The sequence below is a fragment of the Leptodactylus fuscus genome, chromosome 1, assembly GCF_031893055.1.
Source record: "Leptodactylus fuscus isolate aLepFus1 chromosome 1, aLepFus1.hap2, whole genome shotgun sequence".
Taxonomy (NCBI): Eukaryota; Metazoa; Chordata; class Amphibia; order Anura; family Leptodactylidae; genus Leptodactylus; species Leptodactylus fuscus.
In genome coordinates, this window is record NC_134265.1 from 285,305,363 (window position 1) to 285,329,883 (window position 24,521).

The following is a 24,521-nucleotide window of genomic DNA, read 5'->3' on the forward strand; positions in this document are numbered from 1 at the left end:
GGACTGAATTCAGACAGTAACTTCTTCATAGTGAATTAATTGAGTGAATTAACTATTCCTCCATGGTACCTGATGACTAACAGACATTAAAGAGGACCTTTCACCACTTGGGGCACTTGCGGTTTTATATACCGCTAGAAAGCCGGCTTTCACGTTCTGTGCCCCCGGTGAAGAGCTATCGGTGCCGATACTGTAGCTCTTCACCATCAGAAGGGCATTTCTGATAGTCAGTCAGGAACGTCCTTCCTCACAATAGTGTCTATTGTACTGTACTGTGAGAGCGGTGAGGAACGCCTCCCTCCCTGCCTGATAGTACTCGTTCATAGACGAGTCCTGGGGGGTGTTCCTCACTGTTCAGCGTCATCACTGGGTGGTAGAGAATGCCGAATTCACTGTACAGTGCTATAGAAACTACTGTGAGGAAGGGTGTTTCTAACAGTCAGTCAGGAACGCCCTTCCTCACAGTAGTTTCTATAGCGCTGTACTGTGAATTGGGCATTCTCTAACAGTGAAGAGCTATGGTATCAGCACTGATATCTCTTCACCAGGGGCACAGAATGGGAACGCCAATAATGTGCTGAATTCAGTGTACTGTCTGCTTTCTAGTGGTATATTACACCGCATGTGCCCCAGGTGGTGAAAGGTTCTCTTTATTACATGCTAACATACAGTACTATTGGGTCCTCATGCTTACTTAATGCCAGTCATTGCTAAAGGTGGCAAGTATTTTTCAAATCATAGGAATTTCCACTGCAGATTATTTTCTGCAATATGTGGATGGGGTTAGCCAGAATCCCATCCACTTTGCAGGGCCTGTAAAATACCATGTACTTTTCCAAGGCATTTATGCTATGTGGGGGCCCAGCCTAAGTCAATGACATCTTGACATCCATCAGGCACAATGCAAAGTATATAACCGTACACTGATTCAGCGCAGTGCATAACTTAAAAAAGGGTCTCAAATCTGGCTGGGCAAATGGGCCACAAATAGAAAACATTTGAAAATGAATAGGCCAAATCATCTGGGAGTCTAAGGGAGCCATCACATGGAGTTTACTCTCCGCTCATTCTGTACGTAAAAGCGTTCAGAATAAGCGGCGTTAAAACAGAAACACCATACAGTCCTATGGTGAGGAGTTTTTTGGAGGAGGAATTTGAGTCAGTTTCCTGATCAAATTCCTGACCCAAACAACTCCATGTGAACGCAGCTTAAAGCTACAGACTCTGCGGAAAGATCTAGCAGGGCACTTATTTTTTCAGCGGGTGGCAATTCCACATCAACTTCCTATTTATGAATATACCCTAAAATAGCCCCCCATCAGTTTTCTCCCGCATAGTGTCCCCCCATACATTAGCTGGGCCACTATCACTACACTCATATAGATGTAATTATTAGTAAAGTACTTACCTCACTGTTTCCCTACTCTTTCCCTGCTCCGAGTGCACTGCTATGGGCCTGGAGAATAAAGGAGCAGTCTGTAGCCTATAAATTGGAAAGTGGTAGGACATGAAGCATATGGCTTCCTGCTCTGGTAGTTTAAGAATTCCTCTTCTTCCCAGTTCTGCGATCTACCATTTTTAACAACTGGATCAGTAGAATTGGGATGAAGCAGCTGCAGCCAACCCCTGCCTGCCAGTTGCAGATGACAGCCTCAGAGGCTGCATGCGGTCTGCGGGCCTCATGTTTGAAGCCCCTACTATATTATTATTATTTTGCTTACTTCTATATTAGTATCATATTCCACAGTGTTTTACAGATAGCTTATAATATGAATTAACACAATGATAGTGGAAAAACCATGGAAAAGGTAAAATTCTAGAGGCAGGACAAAACATGTTCACTCTGCGCAGTGATCATCTCTTCAGTGCTTTACTTTGCCTGTCCAATTATTTGACACCAACATTATTTGCTCCAGGACACACAGATTCTCTTACAAGGTTACATAAGTATAATTTTTTTAGAAGTTATTTTGCTTTGTTCCAACCAGAATGAAATGCTATTTATAGACCTGGTATTCTTAAATTCTGCTTAATATGAGGGTAAATGTAGAAATGCAACTCTGTCAGAAAAGAAAGGTGTGCTACAGTGTAACATTTTATTGGAAAACAGTCAAGTTTGCCAGGGATTTTCCAGATTTTCAACATTTGATCTACCCTGGACCACAAAGGGGGATGCTTTGTGCAATTCCTATGCCATGGGGCATTTATGGTAGGTTGGGGACGGGGTGCCCCAATAATGCAGAAATTCTTGGCGACAATGACACCAAATATGGATGATGTAACTATCAGCAGTTGTTAATGAACTGGGAAACCGTTAAATGTGATAGTATAAGACTTCAAGCAACTCAGAAATCTATATTTTAAGAACACCCACAAAAATAGAAAACTCATTTTCTTCCTTGAACTCTCATTCTAGTTCTATATTTGAATAAGCTTGGTCTATATGAAAACTCGTCATAGTTGTAGATGCAAATTTCTGGTGAAAATTTCTGGTGATAATTGAGGTTGTTATATGATATGGTTCTGGAACCAAATAAATCTGAAACCATGCCCGGATATTTCACATAACATCCGGTTGTCACAGCTGTAGCATGCTGTTATACATTTATGAATTCATCTAGAAAACTAAAAATGTATGATTTATTTAGTACATAATACATTTAGTAAATGAAGAAGCTGCAGAGAAAATGTGTAATACACTGTAATAAGTTGCGGCCCATGTCCTGCTGCAGAATCCCATCTACTAGAAAGTAATTACTAACTGCAAAGATCCATTTCATTGCACTAAGACCTGCAATGCAGACTCACACCCAGCTAGTAACTGGAAGCTGCTCACTCCTTCCTGCAAAATAGCACCACAATTTTGGATTCTGTTTATGTTTCCGATCCCTTTACAGATAGGCTGCTGTAAATTGTACAAATGACTCTCTTCTAATTTTTTTGTCATAAAATAATTAACTAAATCGGATTGGGCTGCCAAGCACAGATACTATGCAGTGTATAGCACTGTACTTGTTATGCAATGGTTTCTTTAGCTTGAGGCCCCAGGTAGTGGGCAACCGCAAAAAAAAAAAAAAAAAAAATTGCTGCAAGAAAAACCGTGGCAGCAATGCATTGCGTTATTTCCCGCATCGCTTTTCACAGAAAGAAGGCAGAGATTTCCTCTGCAGAGTTTTGCTTCCATTATATCTATAGGGAAACCAGAGGTGTTTCCGTAGGTATACTTGACTTGCTGCAATTTCCAAAATCACAACAGTTTTGGAAATCGCAGTGCGTCTGCTGCGCTTATTTGTTCACAATGTGTGTATGTGTGACTCCCATCCACTTTGCAGAGACTGTAAAAACCAGCAGAATTTATGCCACGTTAGGCCCTGATTTAAAGTATTTTTAGGCTGGCGCTATATATGGCATAAACTGCAAGCGTTTTACAGTCACAACAGTGAAAAAACACGATAAAATATGCGGTAAAAATGCAATAAAATATGTGCAATGGACATTCTGCCGTATTAGAAGAGAAAACTCCGAAAACTTTCTGTGCAAAGCGTTGCGGGAAGAATTGCTATGTATTGCCGCCACGTTTTTTTTCCCGCAGTGCTTTTTTGTTGTGGGACGCGACCTGGGGCCTTAACCTAAAAATACCTGATCCTCTGTTTGATTCAGGCATATAACTGTTCTTGGAGCCAGTGTAATAAAGCATTGCTACGATTATCCATACGGCTTGGTAGTAGTACAGTTTTCTGATGGTTCACTCGGTCAGCATGTAATGTATGACAGAACCAAAATGGCTACAGCAGATTACACTGAACTCAGTTCTCATTTAGCTGGAGAAATCATACTGTACAGTTGAGACAAAGCAAAAAAAAAAAACAAAAACAAGAAAAAAACTAAACAATTCCTTATTGTTATGCAATACAATTTAATTAAATGAGTCTCATATAAGAGGTTTTGACAATTCTACAAGCCTAAACAAAGCAAAGGAAAGCTTGCCAGAAACCTCCAGGATTCTTATTTTGATAGAGCTTTTAGACAAGGAGTAAATGAGGTGATCAACTCGAAATGCCTTACTATTAGAGATGAGCGAGTACTATTCGAAACGGCCTTTTCGAATAGCACGTACCCATAGGAATGAATGGAAGCGGCTGGGACGCAGACTTTGCTGGCGGCTGGCTGCTTAACCCCCTGCGTGCCGGCTAGGTCCATTCATTCCTATGGGTGCATGCTATTCAAAACTGGAGTTTCGAATAGTACTCGCTCATCTCTACTTACTATTCATCTATCATATCCCCAGTCCCACCTATTCCATCTACATATGGGCTAAAGAACAAATAAGTCTTTTTAGTTTTCATGCCTCTCCGGGGTTAACAGTTCCTTGGTCCTTGGTTTCTGCAGCAGTTCCATGCTAATTTAGAGATGATCAAGTAGTATTCAATCGAATACATTGCTCCCATAGGAATCCGTGTAAGCTGACGATCACCCAGGGGTTATGCGCATCAAATATTCACTGCGCTTAACCCCTTGGTGTTCGGCCACTTACACGCATTCCTATGGGAGAGAGGTATTCAATCGAATACTACTCGCTCATCTCTACATGCTATGCTATGCCAACACATGACTTCTGCAATAAATCATGAGCCACACATACTGGCATCACCCTTTTTAGAAAGCTTCTTTTACAGCATAACACTAAGGACGGGGCCCCACGCTTTAACAGAAGAAACGCACTGAAAAACACATCATCATCAGTCCCTGCAAAGTGGCAATCCCATCCAAACATTGCGAAAAAAATGTTGAGGTTTTGGAAATGGCAGCATGACAATAATACCTACAAAAATGTCACCGGTTTTCCTATGGGTATAATTGAAGGAGAACGTCCCCAGAAGGAATCCTTTATGAACTTTCTCTGAAAAGCACTGTGGGGAAAAAAAACACAATATGTTAGCACTGCCATGTGTGGATGGGATTCGTGATTTTGCAGTGACCAATTTGTGAATGGGATTTTTGGGGGAGTAAGGCCCCAGAATCACAGCCAAAAAACACAAGAGAAAATACATTGTATTTTTTCCCATGTTTTTCATTACATATTTGCTGTGTTTTTCTCTGAAGTCGTATTTCCCTTATTGCATCTATATGAAACCGCTTGTGTTTCCACAACTAAAATTGACATGCTGTGTTTTTCATAAGCACAGCTTCTCCATAGCTGTTTTTTGCAATGTGTGGATGGGATTAACCAGAATCTCATTCACTCATGGTACTGTAAAACGCAGCTTTCGTCTAAATCCCATCTACTACTTGAGGGAGTGGAGACTTGTGGAACAGCTAGATCTGCGGGCAGGCTGGCTAGGAAAGAGCCCAATCGGAGAACCCACTTTCTGTACCGGAAGCCTGGGGGGGCAACTTGTAAATATCAGGTAGGCGGACTCTAATAAATATACCCCACTCTCATATAATGAGGCCTTGCCTCAGCTTGATAACTTACAGGGTTTTGATGCATGTGTTAATGCACACACTAAAAAGTGTACATGAGACAAAAAGTTTTTAGCAAATTAAATAGTAGTTTGGCCTTCCACATAATGCCTTCTATCAGTACCTACAGTTCAGGCATGCTGTTAGGATAGCAGATGCAGTACCGAGCAGATAGTGAGAACCAGTACTAGACACACTGATCAAAATGGCGCTGAGTGTCCAGCACACCCAGGGCTTCACCATCTCCAACCACACAGAGGTGTTCACCAGAGTTCCTGATAGTGGGGATGGACTTGGCAGCTACTGCCAGGTTGATCGGTACGGGTCAGGGAAAGCTGGACCCACAGCGCGCCACAAATCTCAGCAGAACCATGACACTGCCTCTAAATAGTTGTGATGATGGGGGGGGGGGAGAGACGATTTAACAATCTACATAGCTTATTACAAATGACTTTTTAGCTGTTTGTACTATGATGCCCTACATGGGGGTGTGGGGGTTATAGGATCGATTCCATTAGTGATTGCAGACAGATTTATTCTATCTGCTCCCTGATTTTTAGTACTGATCCAACCTGTCTTGATATGGACTAGATACAATATGAGCTCTCCTGAGATGTCATGTTTATTTACCGTATTTTTCGGACTTTTTTTCCCCAAAATTTGGGGGGAAAAGAAGGGTGCGTCTTATAGTCTGAATGTGGCACCCGCTGTAATAGAGAGGCGGATGCCGGCAAGGGATAGACGCCGGGGCCTGCGACATCGCTACGATCCTCTGCCCTGCATGAAGCCAGCAGCGGGAGGAGTGATGCTAAATCACCTCCTGTCCCTAGAAAATATATATATATAATATATATATCATAAACCACCGGGGTTTTTTTCAATACAAGGTGATCTAAGCAATAGATATTCCCCAAAATGGTATAACTAAAAAGTACAGCTGGCCCCGCAAAAAAAACACTCTATGCGTCCCCGTACAGCTGCAGGGTCACCTGTCAATGTGGCCTTGCAGCTGTTGCAAAACTACAACTCCCATATATTAAATATTTTACCATTTTTTGCTTCAAAATTTTTTTTCCCTATTTTCCTCCTCTAAAACCTAGGTGCGTCTTATAGTCCGAAAAATACGGTATTCTCTATCCTCTTTATTTATTTCTTTTCTTTTTAGATTTGTCTTAATGGTGGAAATTGGAAAATGTTTGGGAGAGTTTAATAAAAATGATCTGATTTCAAATTCCCATCCACTACACTTGTCTTGTACTTCATAGCAGGCTAACCTCCAGTGATTCCATTGTAGGTAACCTGCTACGTGTGGCCTTAGCCTAAAGGTATAGTCACAAGAATTTGCTAGAGATTTGTGAAGGAGGTAGTCTCACTGAGCTGTTATAGATTAAGCAGTTCACATCATTTTGTACTCGTGTTACATGTTTAAGTATATTGCATGTACTTTATACAGGCTGTGCTTCTTTTCATTTATTTGGGTGCAGGATTTTCTAGACATTTGGAGAAGAGGAAGCTTTGTCTTTTGAAGGGCCAAATGCTTATTTAACTATTTTCTAACAATGATCTTGGGCTCTTTCATGTTACTTGACAATTTCCTGAATGCTTGTGTAGACACTTTCACATCAAAATAGCATTTCCCCGGGGACTAATGGAATATTGTATGCTTTGTATTGTGTACATTGAGGACAACAACACTTACAAAGGGTACTGTATACAGTTTGTGTAATACTGTGTACGGAGCCAAGTGTTTCAAAGATAATTTTAATTAAAGGGTATTAAAATAGCACTTGTTGTACTGTATATAAAGCAGCATATTATGCATGTATTAGTAATAGACTACGTTACACACAATATACACACTACTCTAATTACATACATGACAATTAGTTTGTTAAGGAGCAGTAAATTTGTCCCCAAGGAATACCTTTGGATTTCTGCCACGGATTTGCACCACCATAGATCTACATGATGTTTAGCAGTTCACTGTGGCTACTGGTTACAGTTTGCATGTCAGTTCCTTCTACCCTACAATGTATATTTAAAATCTGTATGTGAAAATCAATGGGAGGTGGAATAATCAGCTGTGTGAACATGCCCTTACAGGGAAACTGTGGGTTCTATTATTTATATACTACATCTTCTATTATTACATGGACTCTGTGACTACTAGAAAAGTTATTTTTAATTTAAGTACTTTATGGTTATATTAGGGCGCTTATGGCTACATTACCTGCAGTAGTAGTGATTAAGATATTATCAAAATGAAATAAAATTCTTACATAAAGTCAATGTACATTGCCCACATATAGTACCTACGTGTGCATATATGTGCAATGTTTGTTGGTTTTGAAGATTTTGTGCCACTTAGATGATGGTGGACTATGAATTAGGGTAAGTTCACACGGAGATTTTTAGACCGGAACCTGAGGCTGTGGGAAAGACAGTGATGTGTTTCCGCCGTGGTTTTTCCTGCAGTGCTTTTTTTGTTGCAACCCACTACGTGGGACCTTCTCTATATGAGGTTTTCTAACCACTTTCATGATGTGATGACTATTAATCATGCCATCTAAGGGAGCCTTCACATGGAGTTTACGCTCCGCTCATTCTGAACGTAAACTCGTTCAGAATGAGCGGCATTAAAATACATCCCATTGATTTCTATGGGTGCCGGCATACGTGTGCATCACATTGAAAACAATAGGTAACAAAGCCTCCCATTGATTTCAATGGATAGCGCACGTATGCCGGCGCCCATAAAAATCAATGGGATCTGTTTTAACGCCACTCATTCTGAACGAGCTTGCGTTCACAATGAGCGAAGCGTAAACTCCGTGTGAAGGCTCCTTAAGGGTTAAACTGCCAGAATCAGAGTCATCTCTGAGAGTTGGTTCCAGCTTCTATTCTCCCTGGCAGCAATGTAGCAGGCACTGCTTTTGTGTCTACTGCATCACAATGTCATACAGTTACAGCGCTGAACATTAACATGTGCAGCACAAAGTAATAGTATAGAGCAGAGTGAGAAGGGGTGGTGCAATGACAAGGGGTAAAAGGGAAAAGCCATACACCTTAGACAGACCTCACATATACAAGCATATGTTTCCAGAGAACTAAACTACATGTGAAGATTTTCCAGAATTCATTGATGGTTGTAACATAATACCACTATCTTTCAGGACCTGAATGAAAGGGCCAGTTTACGTAATAGGCCTCTGCAGAGTGTACTCTGCTGATACAGCTTAGGGATCTGAATGCGCAGAGCTGATAAGTACAACACAGCTACTGAGAAAAAGAAACTGACAGATTGCACACATTCGGCTTATTGTATTGCGTGGGCATATTTTCAGAAGAGATGGCGAGCAAGCTTCAGCCAGCTCCTGCTGTCTCTGGCATCTAAGACAGTCTGACAGTATTACGAGGATACACTTATACAGTATGCTTAACTCCTAAAAATGTGAACAGAATATTATAGGGCCTATTCATCAAATAAAAAACACCAAATTACATTTATTAAGGAGTATCCCCACCTCAGATATTTAAAGATATAGAAATATGCCTTTAAAGATGTGAGCCAGTTTTAAGGTGCAGTGAGGAAGTTAGCTCAGTAGCAGCAATGGTGCAGACCCAAACAGTCAAGACAGGGACACAAAATATGCAACAAACTGGTTTATTTAGAAAAACAGAAAAATAAATAAACCTTGACTTCAGGCACAAAATGAGCAAAACAAAATACAGCCTTAACTTCAGGCAAAAACATAATAAATACATGCTTGTCTGAGCGACTAACTAAATAGTAATGTTAACCTAACTATACTTGTGGTTTACTACCAGCCACATGGACAAAACAAGCACAACTTTGTCTCACCGGACTCAGGGTTACAGGACAGACCCATACACCTCCTTTCACTCCATGGATCTGCACTGGAGTGCAGAATCTGCAGCCATTTTCTGGCCCAGGAATGAGCCAAGGATCTACACCTGGGCTGAGGCCTACACAAGACCTGCACTAGACCATACATAAGTTAAAAACCTGGGGCAGATATAGCGAGATTCTAGTACCCTGCCTGTCACCTTGTCATAGTGCACATAACAATATAGAGCGCATTATAGAATACAAAATACACATATAGGCCTAAATCTAGCTACACATTTGACTTTTGTTGGTGGAATAGTTTAATATTGGCTATTTTGGATTAAATCAACTTGCCCAGATTCACTGTGCTTTTTTATAACAACTGACCCTACGTTTGTACAAACAATCCAATCGTTGATTGGATTGCTGCAGGAAGGTTGTCTTATATCTAATGTATATGGCCATTTTTATTCACATGTCAGTCTATTGGTCAGTGTTATACATTAGTAATTGTAAGCCAAAACCAGGAGTGGAGATAAGGTATAATGGAAAGATCTGCCTCTGTTCCTTTGTTGTTGCACCACTCCTGTTTTGGCTGACAAACACAGGTGCAAAACACTTACGCTGGGTTCACACCTGCGTCTGGGGTCTCCGTTCTATGGTTTCCGTCTTCTGCATGCCAGAAGACGGAAACCATAGACCGGGTCCGGCCGTGCGCGGCGGTGAGCGTTTTGCGCTCTCCGCCGCGAAACCGGATTTTTTTATCCGGACACAGAGTACTGCATGTCCGACTCTGTGTCCGGATTCTAAAAAACAAAACGCAAAACGCTCACCGCCGCGCACGGCCGGACAGCTTTCTCACCCATTCAAATGAATGGGTGAGAAAGTCTCCTGCAGGTTTCCGTATCCTGCCTGTGTTTTAGGCAGGAAACGGAAACCTAAGTACGGAGACCGGGCCGCAGATGTGAACGAGCCCTTAGGATGACACTAATATAACAACTTATGAATATTAGGCCTATAGTGCTGTTGTGTTATAGAAATAGTAGATAGACTGGTTCTGTCACAATAAAAGAGTGGAGGACAGACAAACTTGATGTGTCATGAGGGTAACCTTTCACGAAGGTTTGATCTATATACCTGTGGGGCGCAGGAGCTCCTGGTTCCACTTCCAACACGTGCTTGACTGAGAAAAAAATCTCTGAGATATTTTTGCCAGCTGTTTTGGAAATTGTTACTTCTTATAAGACCCTTGCAGACAACTGTATCAAAGGTTTTTTCTGGATAGCAGACTGACCCATTCATTTCTATGGGCCTGTACACATGACCATGAATTACATGGTCCTGTGTGTGGGCCGACAATCCATGCCGCAAAATATGTAATAGGTCCTAATCTTATTCTATTTGGTGGCTGTGCTTCCGTGGTTCCTATTCATTGAATGAATGAGGCTGCAGAAGTACAGCTGGTGCATGGGCTGCACATGGATAACATCAGTGTGCCGCTCGTGCATTGGCAGTGCCTTCCATTCATGGCCAGCGGTAAACACAGGGTCGTGTGAAACCAGGCTTAATGTGCCAGTATTTTATTTTACTTCTGGGGTTCAAGACAGGGGCATAGCTATAGGGGTGCAGCAATAGCTGTCACTACCAGGCCCTGACCCCTGATGAGGTGCCTCTGCTGCATAAAATATATCACTATTCTAAATGGCACACTGTAAGTAGGGCGCCATTACAGGTTTTGCATTGGGGCCCCGGAGCTTTAGGTTACGCCTCTGGCTGTTTTCCCCCCTAGAACTATTACAGCATGTGATACAGCATGATATGATTTGTCTTGTAGACAGTATCTGTAAAAAGAAAAAGGCCATATAGTAGATTTAATCTGTGAGAGTCCTAGGAATGCTCTATTTAGCAATACACAATTGTGCGACCATCAGGATTTGTCTTCATACTCCAGCAATGTACACAATAATAATATTCCTTTCCTCGTGCAGCTTTTAGGAGCTACTGCAACTTCTGCATGCCCTGTGGCTACATTACTGATACAAACCACAAACTATTGCCACATCTTTAAGAATCTGTTTGCGAATTCCTGTACATTATTGCTGCTCATTATAACAAGATTCCAACGTAGTAATAAAAGCATGGTGACAAATCCAGATAGCCGGTAACCCTAGCACTGCTGCCGCCAAAGGCACTTTCTAAGAAAGATGAGCAGTGTAATGGCAAGGCACAGGGCAGGCAGTGGGGACTGATCATTGGCTGACACTCCCCTCATCCTCTGCACCTCCTCCCTCCCTGGCTGCAGCTGACAAGCTGTTTGTGTTTGTGCTGAGAGGAGCCTTTCACTCTGCAGCTGAATGAGGACATTGGGGCTGATCTTTCACAGCACTCACATCATCATGGTATTTGAGATGCACATGATAGGATGAAGCCATGGAGTACCAGTAAGTAACTCTCCCTGTCTGCTGTGCACAATGCATTGTTATATGGTGACCTGACTTTCCATTCATATGGTTATCCCTAGCAGCTGTTACTGGACTTCACTATATATCATGCTATGCTTCCTATGTGTTCAGTTCTCGTGTCCAGTCTCTTCTACTGTATAGCAGGCAGTTTATTTTGCATTGTTTATTTGTATGTTGCTTTTAATACTCTTTATACACTTCGCACATTATTCTGCTTTTCTCCAATACCATTATTGCTGATGCAGGGGATTTGGTGGGCGACTTCCTGAGTACTATGCTGTAAAATACTATGCTCACACATAGCATGCTATACAGCGTATAGCATATAGAAAGCGTGCAGTCATATTACATGGCTGTCAATGATCAAATATACATTGTGATGATAAATAGACGTAAACAGCATCTGCCACTAAATGGAGGGAAACTGTGAATTTGAGTCCTTGAATTATAAGCTATTAAAACTTTTATCTAGCCTTTACTTGGTTAGGCTTTTTCTGGAAAAGCTAGGTGACAACCAATATGGCTACCAGTTTCCAAAGGACCTTGTATACAGCTTTCCTAGAGTTACAAGCTGCAGGTCTGCTTACTTATGTAGCTTTACAGGAGCGGAGAATAGATCCCTTATTCAAACAACCAAGTTTTTCAGCTGTGCAGTGCCCATGATCTGTAAAAATGGAAATGGATGAAATGGATCCCACGCGCATTACCAAGAATCGACTTCGTAAGGCCGCTTTCACATTTGTCAGCCTCTTGTTCTGGACCCACTCCTGGTTTTCGCTTATAAATACTTATGCAAAATGCTGACCAAATACTGACCATGTGAAAGCAAGCTTACTGTAGGTTTATATTAGCGTTCGACATCCACTTAAAAAGTCAGTTTTTGCGGATCCCACAGACTTTAAAGGGGTACGATTAGATTTTGGCTTACAGGACTTTTCTTTCTGCAATTTTCAAGCAGAATGGGGGACAGAAACCCCCAAAGTAGACTGAGTGCTAGTGTGAACTCCACAGTGCTTTATTGCATTTGTCAATGGTACAAGCGCATTCTTGATATAACTTTGCGTGATATTGCCTATAATGAATTGCTATAGGTTCTCTGATATTACATGTGAAGTCATGAAACCACAATTTCTAGTACTGAATTATCGCAAACCATTTGCAATTTCCTTTCGCATAGGGTTATAATGAAATTGCATGCTATTGCAATTTTATATAATAGAGTATTGAAATTCTTAATTTCCTGACATTTATGGAAGAAGTTTTAAGTCTAAAATTGAGGGATAAGGGTCAGTGCACATTGGAGGGAATTTATTAACACCAGTACAGGCTGGTCTTAGTACTATGAGTGCTGGTGCACAGTGGGAGGTCCCAGGTGTCAGAATTGAAATCTATGCCAGACATTGTCATAGATTTCAGGTATAACTTAACAGTTTTCAGGCGTAAGTTCTAGTAAATATATCGGGATAATGCATGCTCACCCTGCTTTACCCACTCTTCTCAAAAGTGGCGAGCAGGTCAAAAAATGGGCAAAGTGATGCTGACTTTGTGTGGCAAGTGTGTGCTACTTTTGCGCCAGAAAACCAGTGTAGTAACTTAAAAACTTGTCTATAGTGTGGTTGAGCCCCACATTTAGGCCAGGGGCCCACAGTCCTGAAACACCGGCCGTGGAAAAAATTGCGATGTTTTACAGTACTTGCAAAGTGGATGGGATTCATGCGAAAAAATCGCAGCGCGGACACACTGAGATTTCCAAAACCGTTACGGTTTTGAAAATCGCAGCATGTCAATTATAGCCATGGAAACGCTTCCCCGTAGATATAATTGTAACAAAGTCTGTTCAAAGTGCTGTGGGAAGAACTGTGATGTATATGCGGTTTTATATACCGCTAGAAAGCTGACAGCGCGCTGAATTCAGCACACTGTCGACTTTCTTGTTATGTGCCCCTGGGGCTGGAGATATCGGTGCCGTTAGTTTCGGCACTGATCTCTGCCCACTGTCAGTATTTGTTCATAGACTTATACTGGGGCAGGTGTTCCTCACAGTTCAGTGTCATCGATAGGTGGTAAGGAATGCCCTCTCTGATAGTACAGGGCTATTCCTCACAGCCCAGCTAGACTGTCAGGAATGCCTTTTGATGGTGGGCAGACATCGGTGCCGAAACTACCGATATCTCCAGCCCGGGGGTACATAACAGGAAAACCAACAGTGCGCTGAATTTAGCATACTGTTGGCTTTCTAGAGCTATATAAAACCGCATGTCCAGGAGGGCATGAAAGGTCCTCTTTAATGAACATGTCAGACGAAGCTCCTGTTGTGTAAGATAAATGTATCCATAGGGCTTTTAGCATTTGTCAGGCTGGCATGCATAGACATAAGTTATAATTTCTTTTTTTTTCTTTTTTAGCTGTATAGGAATTCAGAGATTGTGGTTTCCTGTACGGGGTAGGGCTAGGTTCACACTAGCACTTATTCGCTGTTCGGGGTTTCGCCCCCCAAATTTTCTTAGAAAGCAAGACTTTTCTCTCCCCATTTTCCAAGCAGAAACCCGAAAGATCCCATTATAGTCTATGGGGTTCATGGGTTTCTACGGGTAACCACTTTTTAAGCAGATTAGGTTTCCGTTCTTCAAGTATATATCATGTTGTACATTGATTTTGTACTACAGTCTTGAAATTGCAGTGTGGCCCTGGCCAGCTTGCCATTAAAGAAAAGGTCAGGCAAAACTTGCTGACGGCTCTCGCAGGAGCTGAAGTGATTGTATAATTGCCATCCATCTTTCCTGCAAAACCAATATATGTGAGAAACTGTTGAACTTGAACAAATGAAAGAAAGGAAAACCATCTCAAACATGCTATTTTTTTTTTTTTTTTTTTTTTACACTTTATGTATGTAATTGGTTTTCCCATACAGCATCATGTGAATCGGAAATGATTATATCTTATGAAGGAGCATACATAATGATGTGCATGTTTAATTGCAGCTACAATTGAACTTTTGCTTCTATCATAAATGTCAGCTTCTAGTTTTCCATGGGCAGTCTTAATCTAAAGGTCACCTGTTTTTCATCCTCCTTTCAATGGCCTATTCATTCACTTGTGCAATGAATTTTTTGGAAGGCATACTGGGTGGAATGATGCTGGTAATGTTTCATTAATAAATGGCCCTAAAGTGTCCATTTAACCTCAGAATAAAAGGTTTGCATAATGGAGGAGAAAGAGCCTACACTATTTATGGTCCAAGGATACAATAGTTTCATTGTGGGTATGTGGTGGGAAACATTTGCTGTTTACCTTCTAGTAATCAAATGTTCTCGAATTAGTTTATTATAGTTGCCAGTGTAATTGTAGTAAAATGTCTGACTCTTCCCCAGAGGTGATCAACCCATGGCTGTCATTGAGGAAAACAAAAAAACAATAGATATTGTCGCCTCTGTCTACACAGCATATTGTCCAGCTAGATAAAAAATTGTTTTAATCTGGTTCCAATGAAAATACATACAGCTTAGTAATAGACTTTTATTAAGAAAAGTGACCTCTACTTCCAGATAGACTTTGAGAAAAAAGAGCTTCCTGTTTCCTCTCTTGGCCAGGGACATGCTTGTATAGGGCTCTGCCGGCTAGCTTTGTTTAGTGGATAAGCCTTTGTCGCGACTGATACTGAGACAGAGATGGTAGTTGGGTTAAGTGTTAAAATGAATCAGTTAGCCATTCCCTTGAAACATGTCACAGGTCCGGGAAGTGAACAGGAGGCTCTCCTGTGTCCAGGCTATGTGAAGGTAGAGGTATGGGGACCAGCACTGACCTCTCAGCATCAGTGCAGCTTTCTTAAAGGGGCTCTATCATTGGGAAAAGTCATTATTAACTAAACCTACACTTGCATAGCCATTAGAACGGCCATTCCACACATACCTTTTGTATGTAAATTGCCCCAGTAGTTTTTGAATGATCCTGTTTTTTTTATTCACATGCTAATTAGCCTCTATCGTGTACTCCAGAAGTCTCATCATGCACCCTCTCTGCTATTCTCTCTTATGTGTGTGTACAGCACAGGCTGCTGCTGCTAATGGCTCGCACACACATAGGAGAAAATAGCAGAGACGAGTGCTGCTGACAACTTCCTGTGCTGGCTGGAAGTTAATTAGCATATGAATACAAATGGGATCATTCAAAAACTGCTGAGGCGATTTACATACAAAAGGTACCTCTTTAATGAAGTTCCATTAGTAAGTTGCATCTGCTTTCTCTTAAAGCATATTTCAACAACTTTTTTTTTTTTTTTTTTTGGACAACCAATTTAAGTTACAAGGTTTTCTTTACGGTTTTTGGGGGTTTTGTTTGCACATTAGGGCTGACGCACACAGCTATATTATGAATTTGCTTGATACTGATCGTTGTTCCCCATGATGGGTCCATAATGTAATACACACATGTTATTTTATGGAGATATGCTTCTATAGACCTATTGCTTTTGAAATATACCATGGTGCTCTATAAAGTACTATATAGCAGCATGGCTATAATTTGGATACTTTTTAGTATGTACAATCTGTATATATGTGTATATATAAGATATACATTTCCTTTAAAAAAAAAAAAAAAAAAAAAAAAAAAAAAGTTCATCTATTTAAAGTCTAGAGCTCTTAAGGCCCCGACGCCACGTGGTGTAAATAGACTTTGCAAACTCTATCCTGTCTACATATTGCGATTGCGGTTACCATTGCGGTTTTGGAAATTGCAGCATGTCAATTATACCTATAGAAACGCCAGCGGTTTCCCTATAGGTAACCTCTATGGACTTTATGTGTAAAGCGCTGCAGAGAAAAACCGCAATGCATTTCTGCTACGTTTTTTTTTTTTTTTTTTACTGCAGCCTACTGTGTGGGGCCTTAGCCTAAAAGAATATTCGTAGTTCAGTATTTTTTGGCTATAGCTATTTTTGGATGTCCCGTACAGGTGTATGGAGAGACTTGTTCATTCGTGGACCTATGTCATTCACTTGTGGGGGCAAACAGGGCTCTATTTCCAAGACAGATATTGGTTACACCTTTGAGAACCACATCAATCTGGCATTTACGGCATTTCGTATGTATATACCTAAATCGGAATACCCCTTTTAGAACTCCTTTAGCAGCCCTGCATTTTCTCTGTCCCCAGTTACTAAATCTCCATTATTATTTAGGTTCTGCATGCTTGGATATTTTTTTGTTTTGTTTTTTCTTTTTGCATTTGGTATTTCGAATTGCTTTCTATTTTGTATTTAAGCACATCTTATTATGTTTTATATGGATATTGTTGAACTATTTGTAAATTTGATGAATCCACACAGTATCCAAACCTATCTATTACTGAACTCCCATATAGATTATTATGAAAGTTTGCAAGCGGCACATCCTTCAGAACTGATCTGAAGCAGATAAATAGCAGCCCTACCAGTCCTATCTCATAAATTGTGTTTTTGCCTTCATAGTATTCAGACTGAGAGTAGAAAGTCATTTTCTTTTTTTTTTTCTTCTGAAAAGACCAGGTTACTAATCTGCACATAAGGTTCACTTGGAAACAATTCCACATAACTCTTGGGAATTTCTGAAAAGAAGCAGCACAATTCATGTACTGAATACACTAGAAAATCTGTTCTCTGTGTTACAGTCATTGAACAAGTGAATGATGCCAGTGTTTTATCTGTGCCACTTTGTGCCCTGTACGCTATGAAACCTCTCTACAACTTAAAGTGTATAAAGAGTATAACCATTGAAGATAAAAAATAAAAAAAGCTTTGTAATACATCTTAATATAGAAAAATGATTCTTTCTCCGTTTATCAGACTCTTCTCCTCCATGAATCACCCAGCTTTTAAGTTCACAGAATAGTTGCACATAAGGTAGAGAAGAGATGAAATTTTAGCTTCACTGAGAAATCATATTCCAGCTACTGTTCAGAGGTTTATGAAGAGGAGGGGAGACGAGGAAATAGCTACACAGAGATAGTGGCACTGCTGCTCTTTGTAGTAAGTATTCTAACTTACCCCAGCACTGGATCTACATGTATAGCTCATTACTTCTGTACCTATTGCATAAGAATGCATTCATGTACAGGACCAGCTGAATGGCCAGAAACTCATTGCTTGTAATGGAGCCTTTGCGTTTGTTCAGGAAGTGTAAAGGACAAAAAATCTTACAAGTGAGTGCACTCTGGCTAACATATACTAAGAAATGTAAAATATGTAGTAGAGCTTGTGACCATAAACTACTCACCAGAATGCTATGTGAAACCAGTTTTACATGATAGACTTTTTGATATTTCCGTAAAATATTTGAGCTCTTCATGCTTTACATTTGTTTACTAAGCCGTGATAAATTTTTGCTGTTACAAGTGTCACATATGTCCACATGGGGACCCCCCCAAACGGACTAGCGAACGCAATTGCAAGTGGTGTGCGGTGAAAGCACGCTAATCCCCATAGACTATAATGGGGTCCGTGTGCTTGCCGCGAGATCACCGCAGGGAACATGTGGACAGAAAAGTAGTTCACAATCTACTTTCCTGTCTGCATGATTCATGCGGAGATCTCGTGGCAAGCACACAGACCCCATTGTAGTCTATGGGGTCCATGTGCTTTCACTTGACACCACTTGCAACTGCGTTCGGTAATCCATTCAGGGGGTCCCCATGCGGACTCCTCAAACGGATTACCAAATGCACATGTGAACCAAGGGTAATGAAACACATTGGCTGTGCAATGTGTTTGCTTTGACCGGATATAGTCATAGACAGCCGTAGATATATCCAGCTCCCTATTTTGACTTGACAACTCAATTTAGTAAAATTTTATGGATTAAAATGTGTCACTGTACTCTATAATGTAAGTGGTGTTTTATGACCTATGAATAAAACACTGATGCCACAAATGAATCAGGTTTAAAGGGAACATAGGCTTGAAAAACCCAGCCATCTTCCAGAAAATAATTTTATTCAATATTCACATTGGCTAGCTTTCCACCTCATTGACTTCAAGAAGCTAAAGAAGTCAAGCTCTACATGCCTCATTTGCTGTAATTGATGCCTTGTTCTCCATCTGTCATCATCACAATGCCCCCAGTGAACTCCCATTTGAGAGGACTTACACAAGCCTCAACTCTTCACTACAAATGCACTCAGCACCTCATGAATTGGTAGAAAATGAGAAGTGCATGTAACTGGAGAGAATAGTAAATCTGGGACTCTACTGGAGTGATGTGTGGTTGCAGCATAGAAAACCACTGGAGCATTGGGCAATATGGTGGCTCAGTGGTTAGCACTGCAGCCTTGCAACGCTGGAGTCCTGAGTTTGAATCCCGCCAGGAACAACATCTGCAAGGAACTTGTATGTTCTCCCCGTGTTTGCGTGGATTTCCTCCCATTCTAATAAGATATACTGATAGGAATATAAACATTGTGAGTCCTATATGAGGTTCACAATCTATATATATATATATATATATATATATATATATATATATATATATATATAAAAAAACGACCGGAGCATGTGCCGGAATGAGCTGTTGCGGTGATATCAGAAAGGCAAAGGGGATGTGGAAGGCTTGAGTTGGAGTTGGTTTTAAAATCAGTCTGTAGAAATAATACATTTTAAAATATTATATTTTTCCATTTTAATAACATTATAATGCCTCTTTAATAACTCTTTTGTTAATAATAAATTGGAGTGTGGAAATATAAAGATGTCAGTCAGTCCTGGTTTCCCTGTGAGCGAATTCTTGTGTCTCTACTCCCCATAGAAAACTATGGAGGTTCACCATGAGCCACAATATTGCACTAGTTTAACCAATTTTCGAGGACAATATCTATTAAAAATTAAATGCCATTGTTTGCCCTACCCAAAACTAAACAAAGAGAAGTATTTTACAAATAGTATTACAATGTGGCAAAAGTGACTACAGAAAGTTTCCTACAATGTTCCCAGTGTGGTATGAAAATGGTCTGTCTCAATATTAGAGGTTTGCTCATTGGCTTCAAGTTTGTTTGGAGACCATACACAGTATATGCAGAAGAAATGAATCATGGGGAAAAAAGCTGTGGCAACCATCTTAAAGGTATTCTGTCAAGTTATAAACTAAACACATAGTTAACACAGATTACAATGGTACTTTTTATTATTAATTTAATGTGATGTCATTCTCCAAGGAGGAGAAATTCTGCTTTTTATAAATATGCCAATGATTCCACGAGTCCTATTTGAGGTATTATTTGCACTTCGTCCCTCTGATGTTAGTAAATGTCCTTTTCAATCAAAATGGCGCCCTGCCTGTGATGCCAGGGATTATACCGCACTGGCAGCATAATGCAGAAGTGGTGCATGCACAGGATTTCAGAAAGGGCTACTGGATGTCATGAAATGAGAATGAAAGGAGTATTACAAGGAAAGGAGCGGTGGAGCACCTGGATGAAAGCCAGGCACTTGCATCTGAGGGAATTCTCCAAGTAGCATTTGGGGTCGTATGAAAATTTATAAAAATAAAGAATTTCTCAGCATTGGGACATCAGATCACAATAAAGGGGGGGGGGGGGCGCTTCGCTGAAGTCAAAGTAAAAGATTGAAACAAGGTTCACACTGAGTGAGCAAATGTATCCATACCTTTTGCTAACAGATACTGCTCTGTGGTTACTGTCAGTCCCAGGTACCCCCTGTGGTTTACTACATGTAGCACAGTCACTAAGACTACAATATACATCATAGTGGAGGAACTACCTCCTGCCTGTTCTGTCCAGATGTGGCAAAGCATTAAAAGCTTTGATGAGTTCTGTGTACTTTGCCTTTAACTCTTTCTCTTCCCTTGATGTAATGATATGGGGTTTCCAATGAATCACAGCTCTATTATGTCACCATATGGTGCTTTGTGTCTGCACCATCATCGGTGGGTGATGGCTGTAGCTAACAGCTGTCATCCTTCTGGAATGGACAAAATCGGAGATAACTTTGATTCCGACTATTAAGCCTGTTGGATGCCATGGTCATAGTGACTGAGCCATCTAGAGAGTTTAACAGAGAAAAGAGGCTTCCTCAGCCATTCCATCAGTGCCTATATGTTGATTTCACAGGATGCCGATGGATTGTCATGCCAGTCCAAGAACGAATGAAGGCTCCAGCATTCTGCCATATCTTTCCCTATTATACTGTGCAGATGAGTAAAACACAAATACAGAGGAAATGCAGTGTAATATTATAGTGATTAAATGAATGCACAATCTATTTCCATTGTGAGGCTAAGGCCCCACATTGTGGAAATCCAGCTTTTTTTGTTGCTGTTTTTTGAGCCAAAGCCAAGAATGGCTACTAAAGGAATGGGAAATATAGGAGGTTCTTATACTTCTCGCTTCTGCTCAATTCACTTCTGGCTTTGGCTCAAAAAAAAAAAAAAAAAAAAATCTACATCAAAAAAAGTTTCTTTTCTGCAATGTGGGGCCTCAGCCTAAGGCTGAAGCTCCTTGTTGTGAAAAGGCAACATTTTTTTCTGCTGCGGAAACATCGCGGCAAAAACCCACTGTTTTACAATACTAGCAAAGCGAATGAGATTCTAATCCTAAACACACATTTTTATTTTTTTGCTGTGTTTCGCTATGTGGGGCTGTAGCCTAATAATAAGAATTCTTTTAAAAAATGGATTAGAAAGAAACAATACATATCATATTGTTCATTATTTTTTTTAAACAAATTTTTATTGAAATTTTTATAAGATGCATAACAACAAAATGAGAAACTTGAATGGAATAAACAAAGAAAGTTGTATATAACAAATCAGTCAATGGCAACACATATAACACAGGCTGGGGGTGGGGAGACAACAAGGGAAAAGATGGTGGGGAGGAGGAAAAGGAGTCAGAGACCATAGTTCCAGACCAGTGGGAGGAGAGGTCTTCCTCCAGTGGAGAGCAATGAGCTTTTGGCGGCAGTACATAAGCAATTTAGAAGTCTACAGAAGTCAGTTTAGAAGCAAATGGGTAAAGGAATCTAGGGTAACATGAATAAAAAGGGCATCAGTAAGGGACCTGACTTCTAACCAGAAAGGGCGGATCCCAGAGCAATTCTAGAAAATGTGACATGGTGTACCCACCTCCACCTGGCAATGCCAACAAATGGAAGGGATGCTAGGATAAAGGGAATGGAGCAAGGCAGGGGTGTGGTACCAGTACATGAGCTACTTATATTGGGTCTCACGGAAAGTGATACATGTGGAGGACTTGTCCGCACAAGACCAAATAATTTTAATTAATTTTAAAAGTCGAGATCTGCCTGTTCAGAGCCACAGACCACTTAAAGGGGTATTCCCACCTCATATACTCCTCAGTCTTTACTGCTGTAAAATCTTCTTTCTTCCTGGTTTCTTGCATCATTTGGTGGGCGGGGTTTCACATGCAACCTGCCGTTTAGCTCCGCCCCAAATTCGTGTGTAGCTCCGCCCGCCCATATTGGACTATGAAGTACAGGCAGCAGCAACTCCATTCTGTGTTACATACAGAGACTGCCTGTCTCTGCCATAATGAACACAATTGTATTAGCTAGTCTGATAACTGGGAGAACAGAAGAAATGAAAGCAGCTCCTCTCCCCTATCTGAGAGCAGGAAGGTCATGTGGTGTAGACACAGGAATAGCTAGATACACAGGCTCGCTCCCTGCACTTAGCCCCTCCTCTCTCCCCCCTGAGAGCAGCAGATACATCACTTGACTCATGAGCAGCTAAGTCAGGGCTGTGGCCACAAAGAATTGAATAAAGTAATATAGTGGACAAACAAAGCAGTTAACAAGCAGTATAGATAGGATCCTTGTGATGGGACAACCCCTTTAAAGAGGACCTTTCATGGTTTGGGGCACATGCAGTTTTATATTCTGCTGGAAAGACGACAGTGCGCTGAATTCAGTGCACTGTCTGCTTTCCCGATCTGTGCCCTGGGTAAAGCGCTATCGGTCCCGGTACTGTAGCTCTTTACCATCAGAAGGGCATTCCTGACAGTCAGTCAGGTACGTCGTTCTTCAAAGCAGCGCCTGTCGCGCTGTACAATGTGAGCAGGAAGGAACGCCCCCTCCCTCTGCTCACAGTGCTCGTTTATAGATGAGTATTATCAGGAGGGGAGGGGGCGTTCCTCTCCGCTCACACTGTACAGCGCGATAGGCTCTGCTTTGAAGAAGGATGTACCTGACTGACTGACTATTAGGAGCGTGCTTCTGACTGTAAAGAGCTACAGTACCGGGACCGCTAGCTCTTTACCCAGGGCACAGATTGGGAAAGCCGACAGTGCACTGACTTCAGCGCACTGTCGGCTTTACAGCAGTATATAGAACTGCCTGTGCCCCGGACCATGAAAGGTCCTCTTTAACGATATACCTGTGAGAGAGGGGCCCCGCCCCTCAGGGGAAGAGAGGAGCCTGTAAATGCCCAATATCAGGCTCACAGTGGAGGTACCTGCCCGACCAGACCTTTTCAAGCGTTCAGGGAACCAAACTTGGAGGACACGAAGAAGCATGGCATTTTTTGCATTGATAACAAAAAAAAAAGTTAAAATGTTGTTTATACCATGTGCTGAACAGCGTAAACCAAATGAAAAAACAATGGTGGAATTACTGTTTTTCATCTAAAGAATAAAGGTATGGTGTCTCTACACCAGTAAGTGTGGTTGCTTCTACTAAACAGCCCACAAACTGCATAACCGAGACATATAGATAAGCATTTTTCCTGGTTCTCTGGAATCACGTGACATGTCACATAATGCCTATCTGCTCTGAAAAATATGTGATACATGCTCCAAACACCTTTTAAAAATAAACAAAACAATTTTTCAGAGTCGCCTACTGACTGAGAGCGCTGACACCACAGAATCACAAAGTACTGTATTTTCACTCCCTTGTTTAGAATTATCAGCGGCTGTTCAGCTAGTGAAATTGTATGTATGAGTGTAAATTTATTATACCAAATGTCTTTATTTTAATAGTTGTCATTATAATTGTGTCCACTGGTATAATCTAATTATTATGCCAAATCTCCTCTTTTTAGTGAGCTTGTTACAGTGTAATGTAAAGCTAGGGCTGCATTGCGACTTTGATTGTGACTCCTGTTACGTGACTAAAGATCATTCTGTCGCCCTGCGATTCCTTGGCTTATTGAAGGGGTTTTGTGCTTTTATTTTGTAGGTTTGTCTTGAGTCCACCCCTTTTTATGTAGCTATGGTATATGTTGGGTAAATAATTACTTGTCTGTGATAGTGATCATCAATCTGTGGTTCTCCAGCTGTAAAAAATGTTTTGGTTTTTTTCCACTAAACACCATGTATTTTAGCCTTTATAGATTCTATTCCAGCGGTGCCTTCATTATAAAGATACATCTTGTAGATTTTGAATAAAATTACTTTCCTCAGAGAGCACCTGGGGGCGTATACTTTAGCCACAGAGCACAGCCAATCTGGTCACCATCTTGACTTTTCTGAATGTTGGTGCGTACTGTGCATTCAGATTGGGGGAAGGCTCTACTATGAGAAGAGGAAGGATCATAATGATACATGCGCGTTCCAAACGATGACTATACTGTACTCTGCAGCAGGGGCGTAACTACCACGGTAGCAGCTGCCACAGGCCCCGGGACATTAGGGGGCACGGTGGCAGCTGCTATCGCTGCAGATTTTTTTTAAAAAAATAGGTCGTTACCTGCTTGAGTAACTCCAGCACGTAACAGGCCCTATTTACTGCAACCCCGGGTGCT

At 41.1% G+C, this 24,521-nt stretch overlaps 1 protein-coding gene across 3 annotated transcripts in view; it reads left to right on the forward strand.

The window, feature by feature from the left end:
• The window catches only part of TRIM2 (tripartite motif containing 2), a 93,647-nt gene that overhangs the window by 18,614 nt on the left and 50,512 nt on the right, over nucleotides 1-24,521 (forward strand). Inside the window, exon 1 of one of the 3 annotated variants that reach the window (XM_075288264.1) lies at nucleotides 11,638-11,754. The exons of the other annotated variants lie outside the window; for them this stretch is intronic. The gene's annotated coding sequence lies outside the window, so the exon portion shown is untranslated. Of the gene's footprint in view, nucleotides 1-11,637; nucleotides 11,755-24,521 lie in introns of those variants that run through there. 3 annotated transcript variants of the gene reach the window in all.